This window comes from Ambystoma mexicanum, chromosome 5q (assembly GCF_040938575.1).
Source record: "Ambystoma mexicanum isolate Mex_15411 chromosome 5q, UKY_AmexF1_1, whole genome shotgun sequence".
NCBI lineage: Eukaryota > Metazoa > Chordata > Amphibia > Caudata > Ambystomatidae > Ambystoma > Ambystoma mexicanum.
Window position 1 is genome coordinate 1,322,090,580 of NC_090933.1, and position 21,201 is coordinate 1,322,111,780.

General features: G+C 46.5%; 1 long non-coding RNA gene across 2 annotated transcripts in view; it reads left to right on the forward strand.

Moving 5' to 3' along the window:
- LOC138498522 (uncharacterized) overlaps positions 1-20,399 on the forward strand; it is a 129,917-nt gene extending 109,518 nt beyond the window's left edge. The window contains exons 3-4 of one of the 2 annotated variants that reach the window (XR_011278727.1): positions 19,878-19,997; positions 20,145-20,399. This is a non-coding gene — a long non-coding RNA (uncharacterized lncRNA). Of the gene's footprint in view, positions 1-16,876; positions 16,998-17,144; positions 17,497-19,877; positions 19,998-20,144 lie in introns of those variants that run through there. The other variant, XR_011278726.1, reaches the window with a different exon arrangement.
- The last annotated feature ends 802 nt before the right edge of the window (positions 20,400-21,201 follow it).

Below are 21,201 nucleotides of genomic sequence, written 5' to 3' on the forward strand. Positions count from 1 at the left end.
CGGGGGCATCCTAGCGGACCTCCATCATAGACTCCATACCCGGGGACTGACTACTGTCTCCCCGGGCATGTACAGTCACCATTGGCTTTACTAGACCTAAATTTACTAACAGAACTAGTACAAACCATCGTATTGTGGACGTACTAGTGGGGGTAATTCGATTACTCCTGGGCCTGTTAGTCGAGGGGGCACTGTCCCGGCCCGCCTCGTCGAGTTTTGGCTGGTGGCAGTGGAAACTACTTGTTATATTCGACCCCGAGTATAACCCTATGGGATTCTTCCCATTGTTGGAGATTGATACCTTTTTCCTGTTAATCTCTAACGTACCACCAGTTTACTTATCTTAAATAAGTCTATCGGATGGTATTTTCTGCCAGAACTCGGTTTTTAAAATGGCGTCTGTGTTCGTCTCTGTGACTCCTAAACCAAAGGTTGAGCCCTTTGTTCCACTTTTGGCGGGCTTCTGTACCGAGACCCTCCAAAGTGGTGCCATTCTGTCTGGGTTACCACAGGGGTGTGGGAGGGGGTTTTGGCACCCTGGACCGAGTTGCCTTGCCAACTCTGGTCGCACTCTGGTGTGATTGGCCCAAGTGGTGAGCCTCCCCGCTCACCACTTAGTGTGTTTTGAGTGACAGCTAGGCTGAATGAATGGGGGTTTTCTGCATAAAAGCAGGGCTTTTGGGACTGGATCTTCAGAAGTCGCCACAGGACCTAAGAATCCGACGAGAGTAAAGCTGAGCCGACCTGCAACGACGACACCTCCGGTGGAGCCCTGCTGAACCGTCTCTTCCCCTGACTGGTGGGAACAACGAGTCACCTTTGCTTTTTCTTCACCCAGGACGCAGTGGTCGAATTGCCCGTGCAGAGCACAGCGGCAACTGGATAGCCACTACCCCTGTACCGCGACCAAAAGGTGGTGCCTTGTGACGGAGCACTCCGCGGCTGGTCTCTTCCCTGGTGGTGCACCGGACTTCACTTTTCTTCGACGACGAGATCCTCTCTACTCTTGGCAAAGACCCGACGTGCATCCACCACCAGGAACAACTGCCCCCGCCAGAGCTGTCTCTCCACAAACAAGGTACCGTACCCGCCTGGCTTCCCGTTCTGCCGGATCGAGTGAGGTGTCTTAATCCTCGCCTTTCCCTGGGGTCGCCTCCAAGCTTTCATTAACTTTTCTGTTCTGAACTGGTCCAACCTTTCCATAACAATTTGCGATAAAGACTTGAAGCGCATTTCCACTGAGACACTTTTGGACATATTGCCTTGCCTCTCTCCGAGTGGGCCTGGCCTCTGTACTTTGTGATCTGCAGTAACCTGCCTTACTTGCCTTGCATTTGTCCGCAAAGTATTGGTACCGAGTTGATTTCATACCCTGCCTCTTTCTCTCCCTTTCTAAACAAATATTAGAGTGCCATCTAGGTTAACGCATACACCGCTGTCTGCAAATAAGTGATGCTGGTGAACCTAGACTTGTCGAAATATTGTTAGGGGGATTGATCTATTTCTTCGTATAGTAATTTGTGATTGAAATTATTTTACCGTAAGAGTGCCAGAGGGTTTTCTATAGATGTGTTGTTATAAATAAATGCCTTTATATCTTTACACCGAAGCCTTGTTCCGTGTTTGCTTGTTCTACTGTGTAGATTGCCCTATATTGTATACTCCACATACTGCCTAACTCTTCTTGAGGGAAGTCTGACTGCTCAGCCACAGCTACCAAGTGAATCTGTGTGGTACAGACTGCTACCAAGTGGGTTTACTGCCAAACACCTGTAGTCCTAAATCTTTTGCATTGGTCCCAGAGGGAACTGCACAGGTTTCCGCCTAACAGTGGCGCCACAATTATTATTAAACAACAAGGGAAAAGAGGAAATACAACAGAAAGGAGGGATCCTCCCCGATTGAGGGTAGAAGGTGGCACCACAATTATTATTAAACATCAACAAGGGAAAAAAGGAAATACAACAGAAAGGAGGTATCCTCCCCGAGTGAAGGTAGAAGGTGGCACCACAATTATTAATAAACAACAAGGGAAAAGAGGAAATACAACAGAAAGGAGGGATCCTCCCCGAGAGAGGGCAGAAGGTGGTGCCACAATTATTGTTAAACAACAAGGGAAAATTGGAAATACAACAGAAAGGAGGGATCCGCCCGAGTGAGGGTAGAAGGTTGCACCACAATTATTATTAAACAACAAGGAAGAAGAGGACATACATAGGAGCTCCTTATAAGTAGAGAGCTCTAGAAAGGTAGTGGCTGTTGTTTTCATTTGTTATTTTAGTTTGTTTTGTTTGTGTATTTTATGGTGTAGGGAGGAGGGGCACGTGTGGGTTTGGTGTAGGCATGTGAGGAGAGTGGGACTTGTGTGTGATCAAAAGCCCTAACTGGGAATGAAGGGGTGGGAGGGGGAGTGAACTCGATTTTGTTCTTGATGACATTAAGTTGTATTGTGAACAAAACTGAAGTGCATTTTAAGGACGAATTATTGTATAACTGTGGCGCAGTAGCATAGGCGTAGCCCCACTGCCAGACACACGAGGCATGAGACCATGGGGGGATAAACGCCCATAGAGCACATGTGCAAGGCCCTGCCGCTGTATTGTGAGAAGATTAAGAAGTATCACAACCAATGGGTGACCATGACTAGAGGAGGAGGGATGTCCCGATCCTGGCCGGACAAGGGCTCCTTTGACAGAAACGTGTTAGAAGACATGTCCACCTTCTTGACAGCAAAGTATAAGGGGAGACAGTTTCAGAAAAGAAGGGAAGTATTGAACCTCTGAAAAATGTTTGAGGATACAGAGGATGACAAGGGTGAAAGAATGACACATGACAGTAATAAAGATACAGACCCAGGAGAAGGCGGGAAGAACTTGGTGAGAATAAAATTAATATATCCTCTGTCGACCATTCCTGCGGAGGGGTATACAAAACCAACATGCATCTCTACGGGTACGATTGTAGTGACACAGGCCACAGTCCCACCTCCACCTTATGTTTCTCCCCCAGAGGTAACTACACAAACAGGGGTGAGCACAAGAGATCTGGAAAGTAGTACTGGCATCAACCCAAACAGAGTTAGCCAGACTACGGGCAGCGTTTGCCATAACATAGACAGACACACCAGTGCAGCCAACAGGGATGAGTGGAAGTCAGGAGACTTCTAATTTAGAATAGACAAAGCACCCATAAGAACCGTCCACGTAGAGTCCGATGGAGAAACAGACAGCTTGATTTACGAGAATGAAGGGTCACAGCGGAGAGATGAGCAAGACTGGAGTGAATTTGATGACGTCAAGGAGGAGGGAGATGCAGAACAGGCACCTCAACACACCCCAAGGGTGTAAAGTTTGTGGGATAGAAGATTGAGGGAGAGGTTTGGCAGGATAGCATTAGCAAGAAAATAGAGAAGTGCAACCAAGGGCAGAAAAAATAAGATGAGAATGCAGATGCCCCTAATACACAAGGAGTCGGGCTGCAATACATACCATGGGCACAGATGGATAAGAATAATCTCCTTCCGGCACTCGCGGCTGCTGTGGGGAAATTGATACATGCTTTTGAAATGAACACAGCGGGGGTGCCCTTGGTAATAGGAGACCTTAAAAGCTTATTGGTGGCTGCAGTTGGGGACCAAGCTGCCGATGTGTGGGTAAAGGCTGGGTACCCAGGAGCAACATTGAGTAACGACGCCTATGATGGAGCCTCATTCAATAAGATTAGGGCCAGGGTATGGGATGCACTGAGGCGAGCATTCCCAGACACTCCAGATGTACAGTCAATCATGCATTGTATGATTGGGGATGACGAGGAAGCTGTACAATTTATCCTTCATGTCCAAGAGATGTGCAGGGTGGAATCGGGAAACACCTGGGACCAGTCAACCCCCTTTTTCTATTTCTTTTTTTTTTTAAACCTTATTTATTATTGCACATATGTACAGCACACATGTATGCATACTTCATATCATTACATTGGTGTATATTATACACAAACATTTCCCTCAGAGCCCACATCCACATCATCAGCTTTGTCTGATAGGTATTGTTTGAACCTTGCCCATATATTTCTAGGCTTGGAATGGGAGGGCACCATGGCGAATATAGTTCTTCTGTATCTTTTGTCCATGTCATGTCCCTTTCCCAGTCCTCTTTAGTTGGCGGGGTTACACTTTTCCACCTCATCAATATAGCTCTCGGTTCAGTGGTCCCCACGGAATGGTTTATTGGGGGTGGTTGGGAAAATGAATCCGATATGGAGGAAACTGTTCAATTTGAGCCTTCTGATAGCCCTTTTTCTATTGTATAGTGAAACAGGGCCTACCCAAGGAAAGGCCTAGATAAAATAGCAGGGATAGAAGCAAAGGTGTGGCCAGAAATTTAAAGCATTATAGTTCACCACTGTAGAAGAATAATACAGCCTGAGAAAGAAATGACTCTGAGGCAACAGGCAGAGAAAGCAAAACTAATAAAAACGAAGCTAGCCAAAGTAGCTGCCGTGGTGTTGGGGCCAAGAATTTACCCAGACAGAAGACGGAGGGTACGCCCCTACCACTACGAATGCCAGAATAGCTCAGGTGTGGGCCAAAGGTGGGCAAGCACAGTGGGGCAGGAACCTGCAATTCTCTGGACCACAGTGACAAGGAAGACAGCAACGAGGTTGAGGTGGGTTTCGAGGACCGAGAGGAGGTGGGTTTGGGGGTTAGGTCCATGTGGAGGAGGAACAGGACAGTGTTGGACATGCAGGAAGTAGGGGCATTTTTCAAGAGAGTCCCGGATTAGTCGGGGTATGGGGTATAACTACCATCAGCAAAATTAGGGCCCCACACTATAAGGGACACCTCAAGGACAACCCCTAGGATGTCCTCCATACCATATGAGATCCATCAACCTTACACGCAGCTGCCCCTATATATACGCGGCCCCCTCAGAAGCAGCACCTGCAACAAGCAGTGCAACAGTATCAGCCCCGCCCCACCATGCAACAAGCGGGGAACATGAATGCCTTCGACAGTGCGCCAAATGGCACAGTGGAACTGTTTCAAGGCGCTACAGTGGTAGGGGGAAACCCTTTTTCATTCCCTGGGACAGACACATACCCTGCCTAGGACAGCCCACAGAGAGCGCTTGCGTGTCCAGACCTGTCAATGACCCTTAACCCACAATAGGAACCGTTGCAGGGGGCAGAGATAGGGAACACACAATTCATTGCAAGTAAGCGTTCCCATTATCGAACAGTTGAGTCTTTTAATCTTGTTCTGTTGAAAACCGTTTAACGCCGAATCAGCTGAAAGAGGGGAAAGAACTGTGCACGCACATTGCCCAAGCCAAGAGGGTGTTGGGAATCTTGTAAAACAATACTGGGACGTTGTTGTCTGTGGTAAGGGAAGGTTGCTAAGAGGATTTGTGTTGAACTGGCATTGGCAAAGTCAAGAGGCAGCTGATGTTTAACGTGTTACACAAACCATCAAGGAGATGCTAAAAATAAAGTGCTAGCAGTGGTAGGAGCTCAGTCTTGGCAGGAGAGTGGACCAGGGCAAGGGACTTTAGAGTAGGGTTGGCAGGAGAGTGGACCAGGGCAAGGGACTTTAAGAGTAGGTCTGGCAGGAGAGTGGACCAGGGCAAGGGACTTTAGAGTAGGGTTGGCAGGAGAGTGGACCAGGGCAAGGGACTTTAAGAGTAGGTCTGGCAGGAGAGTGGACCAGACAGAACCGTGAACTATTGATGCTGCAAAGTTGATGGAACTGTGAAGAGAACAATCCTGATTTATGTTTGAGTTGCTTCACCGGATTTTGTTAAGGCAAGGAAAAACCATCCTGCCGGACGTACTGTGTTGTTGCCTTATCAGAAGAACTGATTGGAAATGTATCCTTGCTTTCAGTGGAACAATCTAAAAGACGATACCTTTAATTTTCAATCAGATTCCTGGTGAAAACCTGGGGAAGGGTTCTGTTGAAGATACACGTTGCTGTGAGTTTATGTTAAATGTCATGTATTCCTTGTTGTGTTTATGTATTAGTGTCAGGGATAGCTAGATCTGTTGTTAGTTTATGTTAGGTAGGCAATTGTGTTTTAGGGTAGGGATAGTGAGGCATTTATACATTCTTTTTGTCAAAAGCAGTGGTTGCAGCGAAGATATGGAATACCTCCGTCCCCAAGTACCAGCCAAGGAGAGAGTACATCACTCACTGGCCAGTCATTGAGGCCACAGGTTAACTGGAACGGCAGCAGCAGGACCCCCAGATGGCTAGAAAGGAGGAAATGGCAAGGTTAAGCAATGTATGGTCGAACCAACTTTGAGAAAACCAGGAAATCAACTATTGCACCTACCTAAGAGGTTTTCTGCAGGAACTGTATGGGTAAGGAGAGGTGCCAGTATTCAGGAAGCCCAAAGGTAACTCGTCGCCCAAAAGCTGCTTAGATAACAGGATTCCAGAAAACACCTGTGGGAGTTTCTAATGGTGCTGCGATTGTCAAAGATGCCTAAATGCCAAAAGCAATCGAGACAGCAAACCCCCAGAAGAGCACAATACCAGGGGCAATCAATTGCAAGGGTCCAGGAAAACTGCTCCAGAAAACCGTTGAAATTGGTCAGCCAAAGGCAAAGGGAGTAATCCAAGAACAGTCCAAATAAACAGAGCCAGGCGTCGTAATAACCGGAGGAAGCAGTCCAAATCCTTTGAACCAAAAGAGAAGGGCAATCCAAACGAGAGTCCGAGGAAAAACAGTCCAGAAGTCTGTAGCAACAAAGTAAATGCAAGACCAGGCAGAACGCTGCGCAGGCTGTGAAACAAACAGCTGAGAAGTGGCGTTCTCTGTTTCCGGACGGGTTTTACGGCCGATGCCATGGTGACGCCTCACGTGACTGACCACGTTGAGAGCGAGCGACTACAGGCACCATCCTAGCGTCCTGTAGTCACCATGGTAACCTCTAGTGTGGCAGCAACCTGCGCCGCGGAAACCGCGACCTCCGCTGCAGCAACCGGCCCCTCCCGCATGCACTGCGGGACATAGAACCGCTGATGAGCGGACCCGAGCTGTTTTGCAGCGGGTAAGTGTCCCATGTGGTCGGCTTTGCTGCGACATGACACTTTTTAAGTTAGTAAAATGGCTTTTGTTAAAGCCTGATGCAGCAGAAGTCTGCCTCCCATTCTGGACCCATTACAGTAACTACAATTTTCAGCATAACTTCAGTATCGATAAGCCAGTCTCTAAATTCAATTAACAGGCCTTAGGAATGTTGCCGTCTTTTGAAATTCACTTTAAAAAAGATTTCTTGGGCGAGTGCACCGTTATTTGCACCTTGCATCTTACAGAGGTATGCCTTTTCATCTTGGCATCTATTAAGATGTTCAGTCCAACAGGAGACATGAATTGGGACTGGCTTTTCTCCGTTCATTTTATGTTTGTCCTTTGCTCCAGAGTTTCATACAATGTACTGTACATATCCTGAATGGAAAATTATGGTAACATCATGCAAACATATGCACATGTGGAGCAAAATCAATATGGTTGTAGATTAACTGTCCCTATCCTGAAAGGGAAATTATGGTTGCAGCATGCATACATACATAAACCTCATACTGTGCTGTGCAGCCCCTCCTCTTCTTTCTTCTTCCTATCCTCTGCTGCCCTATGGCACTTACCATCTCCCCTATCTTTTCTAATCGCTATATTATCACCTGCCCTCCCCCTCTCACGAAGTCTATTAGAAAAAAGCTTTAAAAAGACATCTTGACCACTGACCCTGGCCTACCTATTGCAGACACCCATGTCAGCACCAGCACAACTTTCCGACAGATCTACACTGATATCCTCTTCTCTGTCCCCTCTCCAGATCTATGGACTCCTCATTTCAGTTCTACTCTCTCTCCTCTCACATCTTCACCCATTAATGGTAGCACTAGACGGGAAGTACTCTTGGCGGTTTTACCATCATCCAGGTGCATCATTAATGTCTATCATGCTGGCACTATCTTGGTTCAGGGTCCTCAACCAACCTCCTCCTCTTTAACCGGCACATGATGTCCCTCATCAACTTCCTGCCCACACCTGCCACTCCTTCTTCCACTATCTCTCTCCCACCTCCGACTGGTGAAGCACACCCCTGTACCCCTCTTTGGAAAACCATCAAAGGTGGTGACCTCTTACATCTGGCCACGTTTAATGCTAGTTCTGCCATTAGTCTGCCGACATGTGCCTCCTTCTTGAAGACTTTGAACTTGTTATCTTTGCTCTTACTGAGATGGGGTTCAAAGCCAGCTCAGTCACTGCTTTTGACTCCCTTCTCCCTGATGGCTATAAAATCACCTCCAAGCCTTGCCATAGCCGTGCTGGCAGTGATTTTCCCTGAGTGGGTCCCTTCTTCCCTCATACCCACCCAGGCTTACTCTTCCTTAGAGAGCGGATTTGCAAGCCGGTCATTTCTCCCACCTCCTCTCTGACCCACTGCCACTTTCAGGCCACCGGGTTCTGCCAGTCTGTTCCTCTCTGAATGGGCTGATGTATCCTCCTCTCTCCTCACAACCACCTGTAAACTCCTTCTCCTGGGTGACATCATCATCCACTTTGAGTCCTCAATCATGGCTTCCAATCTCTTCTGTGACCTCTGCACCTCGCTCTCCCTCTCCATTCTCCCTTCTGGTCCTACCTACTCGTCTGGAGACACTCTTGGTGCCCACATCCACACTGATCTTTCGCTCTGGCTCCATCTGATCATCCCACTCTCCTGGTCAGACCATTCCCTCCTCTCACCTGGGTCCTCTTGGCCCTCTGACCGCATCTCCCCCAGCCCTGCCAAACTCGTTCATGAACATCCGTCTGAGGAAACGAGTGTCATCTGCTGCCTTCGCATGTACCTTCACCCCCCTCTCTCCCAACTACAGATTCTACCTCTGACTCTGCTCTCAGCAACCTCAATCTTGCCATCACTAAATCCATTGACCTCCTTGCCCCAGTCATCAGGATCCGATTAAAACATGCCTCAAAGTGTAACACCTGGTACGACTCTGAACTTGCAGCCCTAAAACTCAAGTGCAGAGCTGTGGAATAGAATTGGCAGACCTCAGACTCACTCTCTGACAAACGGGCTTGTCGCCTGCTCCAAAGGCAATACTGACTCTCCATTTGCTCCAAGAAAAGGGCCCACATACAGGGTTGCATCTCTGGTGCATCCAACAACACGCATGAACTCTTTAAAATCAGCAAGGAACTGGCCAACCCTTCCACAGTCTCCTCCTCATCTCGTCCCTCCCAGGCCCTCTGCAATGCACTGGCCACACACTTCACTGCAAAAACTCAGGACATCCTTGCGTCCCTCTTCCCCTCCCCTTCCACCACCTCCTGCCTCCTATGGCTTCCCATCCCCACTCTGCCTTTCTCTCCTCCTTCTCTTATATAGCACCTGATGAGGTCACCAGAGTTGTCCGCTCCATGAAGGTCTCCTCCAAACAGGTCTGCCCCTGTACCTCCAGGACCATTAAGGACAATATTTTCTCTCTTTCCCCTTGCACTTGTTGATTTCTGCAACCACTCTCTTGCTACTGGACCTTTCCCCTCCTCTCTCAAGCACTTGTTCCTCCCTCAAACACTCGCTTGTGCAGCCCCTCGTGAAAAAAACATTCTGCAGCCTGTCTTGTCCAGCCAACTACCGCCCCATATTTATCAACCCCTTCCTTGGGAAACTCTTGGAAAAGCTGGTCTTCCCATAACTGACCCGGCGACACAGAACCTGTCGGTTACCTACATGACCATCTATCTGGATTCTGAGCATACAGAGGCATGGAAACTGCTCTTCTGAACACCTATGACAAACTGCTTGCATCTCTTGACTCCAACTCTCTAGCTGTTCTCAGTCTACTTGACCTCTACTCTGCATTTGATACGGTCAACTACTTTATCCTCATAACACGGCTTCACGATACCCTAGGTAACTTGAAGCGGGGACTGAACTGGTTGACCTCCTTCCTCAATGACTGTCTGCCCCAGGTTATTCTGGGCTCTTTCTCCTCCCACACCTCTATCTCCACCATCATTGTCCCCCAGGGCTCCAACCTTTCTCCCTGGCTCTTTAACACCTATCTTGCTTTGCTTGCACACCACATTTCCACCATCTCCCCCAACTCCCAGTGGTATACAGATGACACACAACTCTTCTTCAAACTTCCCTCTGATCCTTTCCTTACTTCCTCCATCATTCCTGACTGCCTATCTTCCATCAAGTTCTGGTGTACTTCGAATGATCTCTGCTTCAATGCCAGCAAGACTGAGATCCTTCCTATTGGGTCTCCTGCTCCCTCTTTCTTCCCCTCGCTCTGGCCATCCTCTATGGGCTCTACACTTTCTCCTTCATCTGAAGCTAGAAACCGTGGAGTCATCTTCGACTCTTCTCTTTCCTTCCTCCCTCACATGCAGGACCTTGCCAAGGATGCCCACTTTCAACTCCACCTCCTCAATGGAATTCTTCCCTTCCTCACTTCCCCCAGAAGCTCAATGTCTCTCTCGGCTAGACTACTGCAAAAGCCTTGTCCTTAATCTACCTTCTTCTTCTCTATGACCCCTCCAGCTCCAGGGATGCAAGACTTACCCTTGGCCTCAAGCCTAGGTACTGTATCACTGCAATCCTTAAATCTCTCCACTGGCTCCCGGTTGCTGCAAGGATCAAAGTCAAATCCCTCTGCATCATCCATAAGGCTGTCTGGGACAGGGGACCACGCTATCTACAACTGGCTAACACTAAATACTCACCCTCCAGATCTGTATGTTCCTCTGGCGCCAACTCTCTGTGTGTCAAGCGCTTTGCTAAACAGCGAGCTGGTGGCCGATCTCTTTCCTCGGCAGGCTCCTCCTATGGAACATGTACATGCGCTGGTATTTGCAAGATAACTGTTGTTGCATAACAAAACTGATCAGCATGTATATGCTGAAATGTCAATATTTATTCCATGGTCAATACTAATTATGCCGACACGTGTTTCGACCACATCAGTCTTTTTCAAGGCACAATATTTGATCGGACATTCACATGTGTCCTGGCCAATTAGGCCAGATGGGTGTCTGATTTTGGTATCTGGTTGGTTGCAGATAAACTGGCGTTAATGCCGTAATGCGAACGGTGGGTCTTAAATTTGCACAGTTTCTGCCATGGAAAAAGCATGTTGCCGGTAGCATTAGTTATTACTGGTCTGCCTGGTAAGCGACCCTGCCATCGTTTGGCCCGCGCAGTAGGAGGCAGGCCAGACAATGGCAAAATCAGACACCCATCTGGGCTAATTGGCCAGGACACATGTGAATGTCGGATCATATATTGAGCCTTGAAAAAGACTGATTTGGTTGGAACATGTGTCGGCATAATTAGTATTGACCATTGAATATATATTGACATTTCAGTGTATACATGTTGATCAGTTTTGTTATGCAACAACAGTTATCTTGCAAATACCTGCGCATGTACAAGGAACAATTCTAAATATCTGTTTTGCTACACTAGGCAGGGGTAGCCTAGAGTTCCATAGTCTGCGGCTGTCAACGGATTTGACACACTATTTCTCACTTAAGCCACAACGCCTTTATACCTGGTCTCCCCAAACATATGTACACCTCCTATGGAACAGGCTCCCCATTCCTCTTAGTCTTGAGCCAGATCTCCTCAAGTTCCGGTAGATCCTCAAGACCTTCGTTTTCACCTCCTCCTTCCCTTCCTCCCTCCCTCCTCTGTTAAACCCCACAGTTGCTGAGATTGGGGACCAGGACCCTTACGTGTCCTCCTCGGTCCTGGCCTCCAATCGCCTTCAGCCCCTGCCCGCTCCTAGCACTTGCCTTGGCACCCACTGGTCTATGCCACCACAGCCCTGCACTTATTTATTTATTGGCAGCTGACCACTCTCACCCAGTCACTTAATAGCTGCTTACTCCCTAGCACTTCCCTCTTTGGAACACCCAGTACTTAAGCCCCACTCCCTCATCCCTTCTCTCTCTCTGCACTTGCACGTTCTGAATGCTCACAAGGCCTAGTAGGTCCGCCTCTATCTTTCATTGTTATATTTGCTTTTTATTCCCAGGTTCCCTCCCTGTGTCCCTGTGGGTGCTTTGAAACACCATTTACTTGATGTATAAGCACTTTACAAATGCACAATAAATAAATAAACCTCACTTCAGTGACAGTAAATGCAACACAATATGGGGTCAATTGCTAGAGTGATTATTTCACACACTATGCAGTCTTATGCTCTCCTCCCATTGAGGACGTTAACCAGACCTCTCACCTCACATGCTTTTGGCGGTTGTCACCCGCTTTGTAAGCAGCTCTCTCACCCACACAGCTCCCTCCCACCCATATAAATAAGGCAATGGGCTTTCACCCTTCAGAAAAACTAAACTGTGTGTTTTCACCCATCCGGGGGCCACAAAATGTTGAGAGCAATGCGTTAGCCCTTCCTGGTCAATCTGCAGTCGATCTTATTGTAATGTTCTGCTAACACAGAGCCAGACATGCCAACATTCTGGAGCCCCTGAGAGGGAGATTTCACCACAGAAATCGGGAGAGTGTAATTGTCCCATAGCATTACATTGGGGTTATAATTATTTTAGGCAGGACACAGTAAATAATCACACTATTTTCAATCGAAAAATCGTGAGTCTCTCACCTAAATCAGGAGAGTTGGCATGTATGCACAGAGTGATGCCACAGAGGAAGCGCTGTGCTTAGAACAAACACACGGAACATGTGAACTCTGAGCCAGGAAGGCTTTGGACTGCTGATAAGGAGCACAGATGCAAGGTCGGGACATTTAACTATCCCGCACAGGGACAGGATATGGGACAGGATATGGGCCACGCCCCTGTACATCAGGACAGTCCCGCAAAATACTCGATGGTGGTCAATCCCAGGCCATTCTCGTGCCTTTCCATAGATTTCAATGGGCTGTCTTCCTCCAAATATGATTTCACCCACCAGGGCTGTGAAATGGTGGAGTATGCAGATGGTAAGACTGTATGGCCACGAACTGATAGTGTATGGACCCCATCCTTACTTCATACATGCCAACATTCTGAGCGTGGGAGGGACGATGTTGCCATGGAAAGTGGGAGAAATGAGTTTTCCCGTAGACTTGCATTGGGGTTAAGAATTATATTAGGCAGGAGAAAGGGAAATCGGGAGGGTTGCCATGTACGTTACTTAGCTAAACCATATCTTCACCAAATACAAACATGTCAACCCTCCAGATTTAGGACGGAGACACACAATTTGTTTTTAACAAACAATGTTGATATTATTTAATTTCTTCCTCCTAAAAGAATTCATACCCGAATGCAAAACCATCAGAAACATTCATTCTCCTGATTTCTGCGAGAAAATGTCCCTGCCGGGTGCCTCAAATTTTTGGTATGCATTTCAAATATGTGAAATTATTCTGTGCAGGTTTGCAATCCTTTCTTTTAGGTAAGCCACTAAAGTGTTACATTGTGGGCAGTGGTCGAACTGTACAAAACAAAGTAGTGGAACTATGTTCCATCTGCCCAGCCCCTTGTCTGCCAACTCTTCCCCTACTCACTGTCACCGTCACCGCCTCCCTGATTCAAACCCCACACCTGGGTCCACTCCACCCTGCAACATTGTGTTTTACAACAGTTCTAGGAAATCTGAAGAAAATACAGTCGAAACAATGCATTTAAATGACATCTATTAGTGTGTCATTGTCCCACTCAGCATGCACCTTTATGCAGCCTCCCATTCACCATCCCTGCTCGCACCTCTTAAAGAACATGGCTAGCTACAGACACACCCCTCACACTGCCTGCACCTCTTAAAGAACATGGTCAGCCACAGACACACGCCTCCCATTGCATGCACATCTTAAAGAACATGGCCAGCTACACACACCCCTCCCATTGCCTGCGGCCAGTTACAGACACACCCCTCCCATTGCCTACACCTCTTAAAGAACATGGCCAGCTACAGACGCATCTCTACCATTGCCTACACCTCTTAAAGAACATGGCCAGCTACAGACACACCCGTCCCATTGCCTGCACCTCTTAAAGAACATGGCCAGCCACAGACACACCCCTTCGATTACCTGCACCTCTTAAAGAGCATGGCCAGCCACAGACACACCCCTCCCATTAACTGCACCTCTTAAAGAGCATGGCCAGCAACAGACACACCCCCTCCCATTGCCTGCACCTCTTAAAGAGCATGGCCAGCCACAGACACACCCCTCCCATTGCTTGCACCTCTTAGAGAACATGGCCAGCCACAGACACACCCCTCCCATTGCCTGCACCTCTTAGAGAACATGGCCAGCCACAGACACAACCCTCCCATTGCCAGCACCTCTTTAAGAACATGGCCAACTACAGACACACCCCTCCCATTGACTGGACCTCTTAAAGAACATGTCCACCCACAGACACAGCCCTCCAATTGCCTGCGGCCAGTTACAGACACACCCCTTCCATTGCCTACACCTCTTAAAGAACATGGCCAGCTACAGACGCACCCCTCCCATTGCCTGCACCTCTTGAAGAACATGGCCAGCCACAGACACACCCCTCCCACTGCCTGCACCTCTTAAAGAACATGGCCAGCCACAGACACACCCCTCCCATTGCCTGCACCTCTTAAAGAACATGGCAAGCCACAGACACACCCCTCCCATTGCCTGCACCTCTTTAAGAACATGGCCAGCCACAGACACACCCCTCCCATTGCCTGCACCTCTTAAAGAACATGGGCAGCCACAGACACACCCCTCCCATTGCCTGCACCTCTTAGAGAACATGGCCAGCTACAGACACACCCCTTCCATTCCCTGCACCTCTTAGAGAACATGGCCAGCCACAGACACACCCCGTCCATTGCTTGCACCTCTTAAAGAACATGGCCAGTCACAGACACACCCCTCCCCTTGCCTGCACCTCTTAGAGATCATGACCAGCCACAGACACACCCCCCCCCATTGCCTGCACCTCTTGGAGAACATGGCCAGCCACAGACACACCCCTCCCATTGCCTGCACCTCTTTAAAAACATGGCCAACTACAGACACACCCCTCCCATTGCCTGCACCTCTTTAAGAACATGGCCAGCCACGGACACACCCCTCCCATTGCCTGCACCTCTTAAAGAACATGACCACCCACAGACACACCCCTCCCATTGCCTGCACCTCTTAAAGAACATGGCCAGCCACAGACACACCCCTCCCATTGCCTGCACCTCTTAAACAACATGACCAGCCACAGACACACCCCTCCCATTGCCTGCACCTCTTAAAGAACATGGCCAGCCACAGACACACCCCTCCCATTGCCTGCACCTCTTAAAGAACATGGCCAGCTACAGACACACCCCTCCCATTGCCTGCACCTCTTAAAGAACATGACCACCCACAGACACACCCCTCCCATTGCCTGCGGCCAGTTACAGACAATCCCCTCCCATTGCCTGCACCTCTTAAAGAACATAGCCATCCACAGACTCACCTCTCCCACTGCCTGCACCTGAATCATAAGATTCAGTTCATCACAACCTACAGTACTGAAGCAAAACAAATGAAACGCATTTTGTCAGACAATTGGAAAATTCTACTCACTGACCCAAGTTTGCAAAAGCATCTTAATAACTCGCCTAACATTTGCTTTCAAAGGGCGCCAACAATTAGGAACCTGATCAGTCCAAGCTTCCTAAGCCCGATTCCAACTGTTAAAAAACATTTTTTCAAACCAATATCAGGGGTACACACAAATGTGGGCACTGCAAGTTATGCAGATGGACCAAGGGAAGAAGGAAATTCACTTACCAAATGGCAGGACAAAACAAATAAATCAATGGATTAATTGCAACTCTACCTTTGTGATCTATGGTATTGAATGTGTTTGTCAAAAGCTTTATATTGGAAGCACCATACGCAAACTTAAAGTGAGAATATTTGAACATATTAGAGCCATCGGAAATAAGGATCTAAGATCGCCCCTGTCTGTTCACATCATTAATGAGCATTCTGACTTTGAAACCTCATCTCTTAAAATCTTTGGCCTGGAGAAAATTTCCGCCCATCCAAGGGGAGGAAACAAAGAGGAAACCTTACGCAAGCATGAAAGTAAATGGATTTGTATCCTGGATGCATGTGCTTCAGGATTAAATTGTGACTCAGAGATGTATAGCTGGTTATAAATAATGTCTATATGTTTCATATAATGTAGTAAATCTGAGAAAATTGATATTTTATTTGTATTTTTCACATCACCTATTTTTATTCCTATCTTTGTCCTTTTTCTTCTCACACTCATTAGTTGAACAAACATTGTCCAAATATTAGCCAAAGATAATTTCTGGCATCTGTTATCAATGCCCCTCTTTCCTAGAAAAATAATTAGTAAATATAATTCATGTCATACAACTTGTTTTCATAGATTAGCCATTCGACATGGGAGTGGCTATCTTTGCCCTCCCCTTTTTTTGTTTAATAAACAAACAGCGCTTTGAATATCCAACACATATAACTGAAACTGATGTTGCGTTGCGGACGTCCCGATGTGGTGACGTCATCGCGCCGCGCTCATTAACGTTGGGCGCGGCGTAGTGACGTCATCACGCCAGCCTGCACGCTATAAATGGCACATTTCAACGCATTTAAAATGCGAAAGCATCCGAGAAGAAAGCACGGCTCACCATAACCTTCCTCAGCTACTTTTCTGGTTAACTAGGTAAGTCAGAACTGGACCTTTTTGCCTTCTACTTTATAAATCTCAAGCCCCCATCGAAACCAGAATGTTTTGATTACTCTACTCTTATTTTCTCCTGAAGCCATAGAACTTTAAAAAGAAAAAAGAAAAAAATATTCTTTTCTTTTCTTCTATTTCTCTTCCCCTAGCATTTTTTGAAAAATGAAAATCACTAATGAAACCTAACTTACTATATGGGACCAATATATGAACTCCTGACCTATGATACCAAGCACAATTATTAAACAAGCAATCGGGTACACCAAATGGGTGAGTCAATACATTTCAATACCTTAAGTAACAAAAAAGCAACATTTCTTTTTCTTTTCTTCTTTGATGAAACAGTAACAGACTAGTAAGACATTTATCTTAAACATATTTTCTTTCTTTTTCTCCTTTTCTACTTTTTCTTTCCAGAGACCAGCATTATCCCTTTTTTCTCCTGATGAACCATTGTAACTATCAATGGGGAAACGCGTGTTGAGAATTGATTAATGGGATTTGATTTTGGATAATATGACATGTGGAACCAATGTGGAGAATTGATTAATGGGATTTAATTTTGGATAATATGACATGTGGAACCAGTGTGAAGATAACATTGAGAATTGATTTCTGCATAACAACTATGAATTGAGGATCGTGTCATTAAACTTTATTTGACTCACCTAACAGAAACCTTCTATTTCTTAAAGAACTGGTGCATTTGAGTAACTTTTTTCCCATATACCATTCATTGTTTCACCTCTCCCATTGCCTGCACCTCTCAAAGAACATGGCCAGCCACAGACACACCCCTCCCATTGCCTGCACCTCTTAAAGAACATGGCCAGCTGCAGACACAACCCTCCCATTGCCTTCACCTCTTAAATAACATATCCAGCTACATACACACCCCTCCCATTGCCTACACCTCTTAAAGAACATGGCAGCTGTAGACATACCCCTCCCATTGCCTGCACCTCTCAAAGAACATGGCCATCCACAGACACACCTCTCCCATTGCCTGCATCCCTTTAAGAACATGGTCAACTACAGACAAACCCCTCCCGTTGCCTGGACCTCTTAAAGAACATTACCACCCACAGACACACCCCTCCAATTGCCTGCAGCCAGTTACAGACACACCCCTTCCATTGCCTACACCTCTGAAAGAACATGGCCAGCTACAGACGCACCCCTCCCATTGCCTGCACCTCTTAAAGAACATGGCCAGCCACAGACACACCCCTCCCATTGCCTGCACCTCTTAATGAACATGGCCAGCCACAGACACAGCCCTCCCATTGCCTGTACCTCTTAAAGAACATGGCCAGCCACAGACACACCCCTCCCATTGCCTGCACCTCTTAGAGAACATGACCAGCCACAGACACACCCCTCCCATTGCCTGCTCCTCTTTAAGAAGATGGCCAACTACAGACATACCCCTCCCATTGCCTGCACCTCTTAAAGAACATGGCCAGCCACAGACACACCTCTCCCATTGCCTGCACCTCTTAAACAACATGACCAGCCACAGACACACCCCTCCCATTGCCTGCACCTCTTAAAGAACATGGCCAGCCACAGACACACCCCTCCCATTGCCTGCACCTTTTAAAGAACATGACCAGCTACAGACACACCCCTCCCATTGCCTGCGGCCAGTTACAGACACACCCCTCCCATTGCCTACACCTCTTAAAGAACCTAACCATCCACAGACTCACCTCTCCCACTGCCTGCACCTGAATCATAAGATTCAGTTCATCACAACCTACAGTACTGAAGCAAAACAAATGAAATGCATTTTGTCAGACAATTGGAACATTCTACTCACTGACCCAAGTTTGCAAAAGCATCTTAATAACTCGCCTAACATTTGCTTTCGAAGGGCGCCAACAATTAGGAACCTGATCAGTCCAAGTTTCCTAAGCCCGATTCCAACTGTTAAAAAAACATTTTTTCAAACCAATATCAGGGGTACACACAAATGTGGGCACTGCAAGTTATGTCCACTGATGTACCAAGGGAAGAAGGAAATTTACTTACCAAATGGCAGGACAAAACAAATAAATCAATGGATTAATTGCAACTCTACCTTTGTGATCTATGGTATTGAATGTGTTTGTCAAAACCTTTATATTGGAAGCACCATACGCAAACTTAAAGTGAGAATATTTGAACATATTAGAGCCCTCAGAAATAAGGATCTAAGATCGCCCCTGTTTGTTCACATCATTAATGAGCATTCTGACTTTGAAACCTCATCTCTTAAAATCTTTGGCCTGGAGAAGATTTCCGCCCATCCAAGGGGAGGAAACAAAGAGGAAACATTACGCAAGCATGAAAGTAAATGGATTTGTATCCTGGATGCATGTGCTTCAGGATTAAATTGTGACTCAGAGATGTATAGCTGGTTATAAATAATGTCTATATGTTTCATATAATGTAGTAAATCTGAGAAAATTGATATTTTATTTGTATTTGTCACATCAACTATTTTTATTCCCATCTTTGTCCTTTTTCTTCTCACACTCATTAGTTAAACAAACATTGTCCAAATATTAGCCAAAGATAATTTCTGGCATCTGTTATCAATGCCCCTCTTTCCTAGAAAAATAATTAGTAAATATAATTCATGTCATACAACTTGTTTTCATAGATTAGCCATTCGACATGGGAGTGGCTATCTTTGCCCTCCCCCTTTTTTTTTGGTTAATAAACAAACAGCGCTTTGAATATCCAACACATATAACTGAAACTGATGTTGCGCTCGGTTTCCAATGGAATTATTGTTCCAAAATGGCCACCGAGAGCGTTGCGGACGTCCCGGCGTGGTGACGTCATTGCGCCGCGCTCATTAACGTTGGGCGCGGCGTAGTGACTCATCATGCCGGCCTGCACGCTATAAATGGCGCATTTCAACGCATTTAAAATGCGACAGCATCTGAGAAGAAAGCACGGCTCAGCATAGCCTTCCTCAGCTACTTTTCTGGTTGACTAGGTAAGTCAGAACTGGACCTTTTTGCCTTCTACCTTTTAAATCTCAAGCCCCCATCGAAACCAGAATGTTTGATTACTCTACTCTTATTTTCTCCTGAAGCCATAGAACTTTAAAACGAAAAAAGAAAAAAATATTCTTTTCTTCTATTTCTCTTCCCCTAGCATTTTTGAAAAATGAAAATCACTAATGAAACCTAACTTACTATATGGGACCAATATATGAACTCCTGACCTATGATACCAAGCACAATTATTAAACAAGCAATCGGGTACACCAAATGGGTGAGTCAATACATTTCAATAACTTAAGTAACAAAAAAGCAACATTTCTTTTTCTTTTCTTCTTTGATGAAACAGTAACAGACTAGGAAGACATGTATCTTAAACATATTTTCTTTCTTTTTCTCCTTTTCTACTTTTTCTTTCCAGAGACCAGAATTATCCCTTTTTTCTCCTGATGAACCATTGTAACTATCAATGGGGAAACACGTGTTGAGAATTGATTAATGGGATTTGATTTTGGATAATATGACATGTGGAACCAATGTGGAGAATTGATTAATGGGATTAAATTTTGTATAATATGACATGTGGAACCAGTGTGAAGATAACATTGAGAATTGATTTCTGCATAACAACTATGAATTGAAGATCGTGTCAATAAACTTTATTTGACTCGCCTAACAGAAACCTTCTATTTCTTAAAAAACTGGTGCATTTGAGTAACTTTTTTCCCACATTCCATTCATTTTTTCACCTCTCCCATTGCCTGCACCGCTCAAAAAACATGGCCAGCCACAGACACACCCCTCCCATTGCCTGCACCTCTTAAATAACATATCCAGCTACATACACACCCCTCCCATTGCCTACACCTCTTAAAGAACATGGCAGCTGTAGACATACCCCTCCCATTGCCTGCACCTCTCAAACAACATGGCCATCCACAGACACACCTCTCCCATTGCCTGCACCTCTTAAAGAACATGGCCATCCACAGACACACCCCTCCCATTGCCTGCACCTCTTAAAGAACATGGCCAGCCACAGACACACCCCTCCCATTGCCTGCACCTCTTAAAGAACATGGCCAGCTACAGGCACACCCCTCCCATTGCCTGCGGCCAGCTACAGACACACCCCTCCCATTGCCTGCTAACAAGGCTGAGCCTACAGCCCTCCATACGCAGATCGCGATCAAGCTGGGTGTTTTGGCTGCTTGGGAATGGGGTTTATATCACAAGCAGCCTATTGAAATAAATAATTATCTTTCAGCACCTGCGAGATAGGGCTGTGCGATGCTGCACTGGCCTGATAGCAGCAGGGCTCCGGTTCCAGTCCCTAATGGGAATTTAATAACATTAAAAACGTTTTTTTTTAAGTTTCCGTCCTGGAACGGTGGGCAGGGGTGTGTTTGTGGGTCGCATAAAGTAAGGGAACGTCGTACCCTTTAGTTCCCCCCATCTTTGACCCAATTATGGGTGTC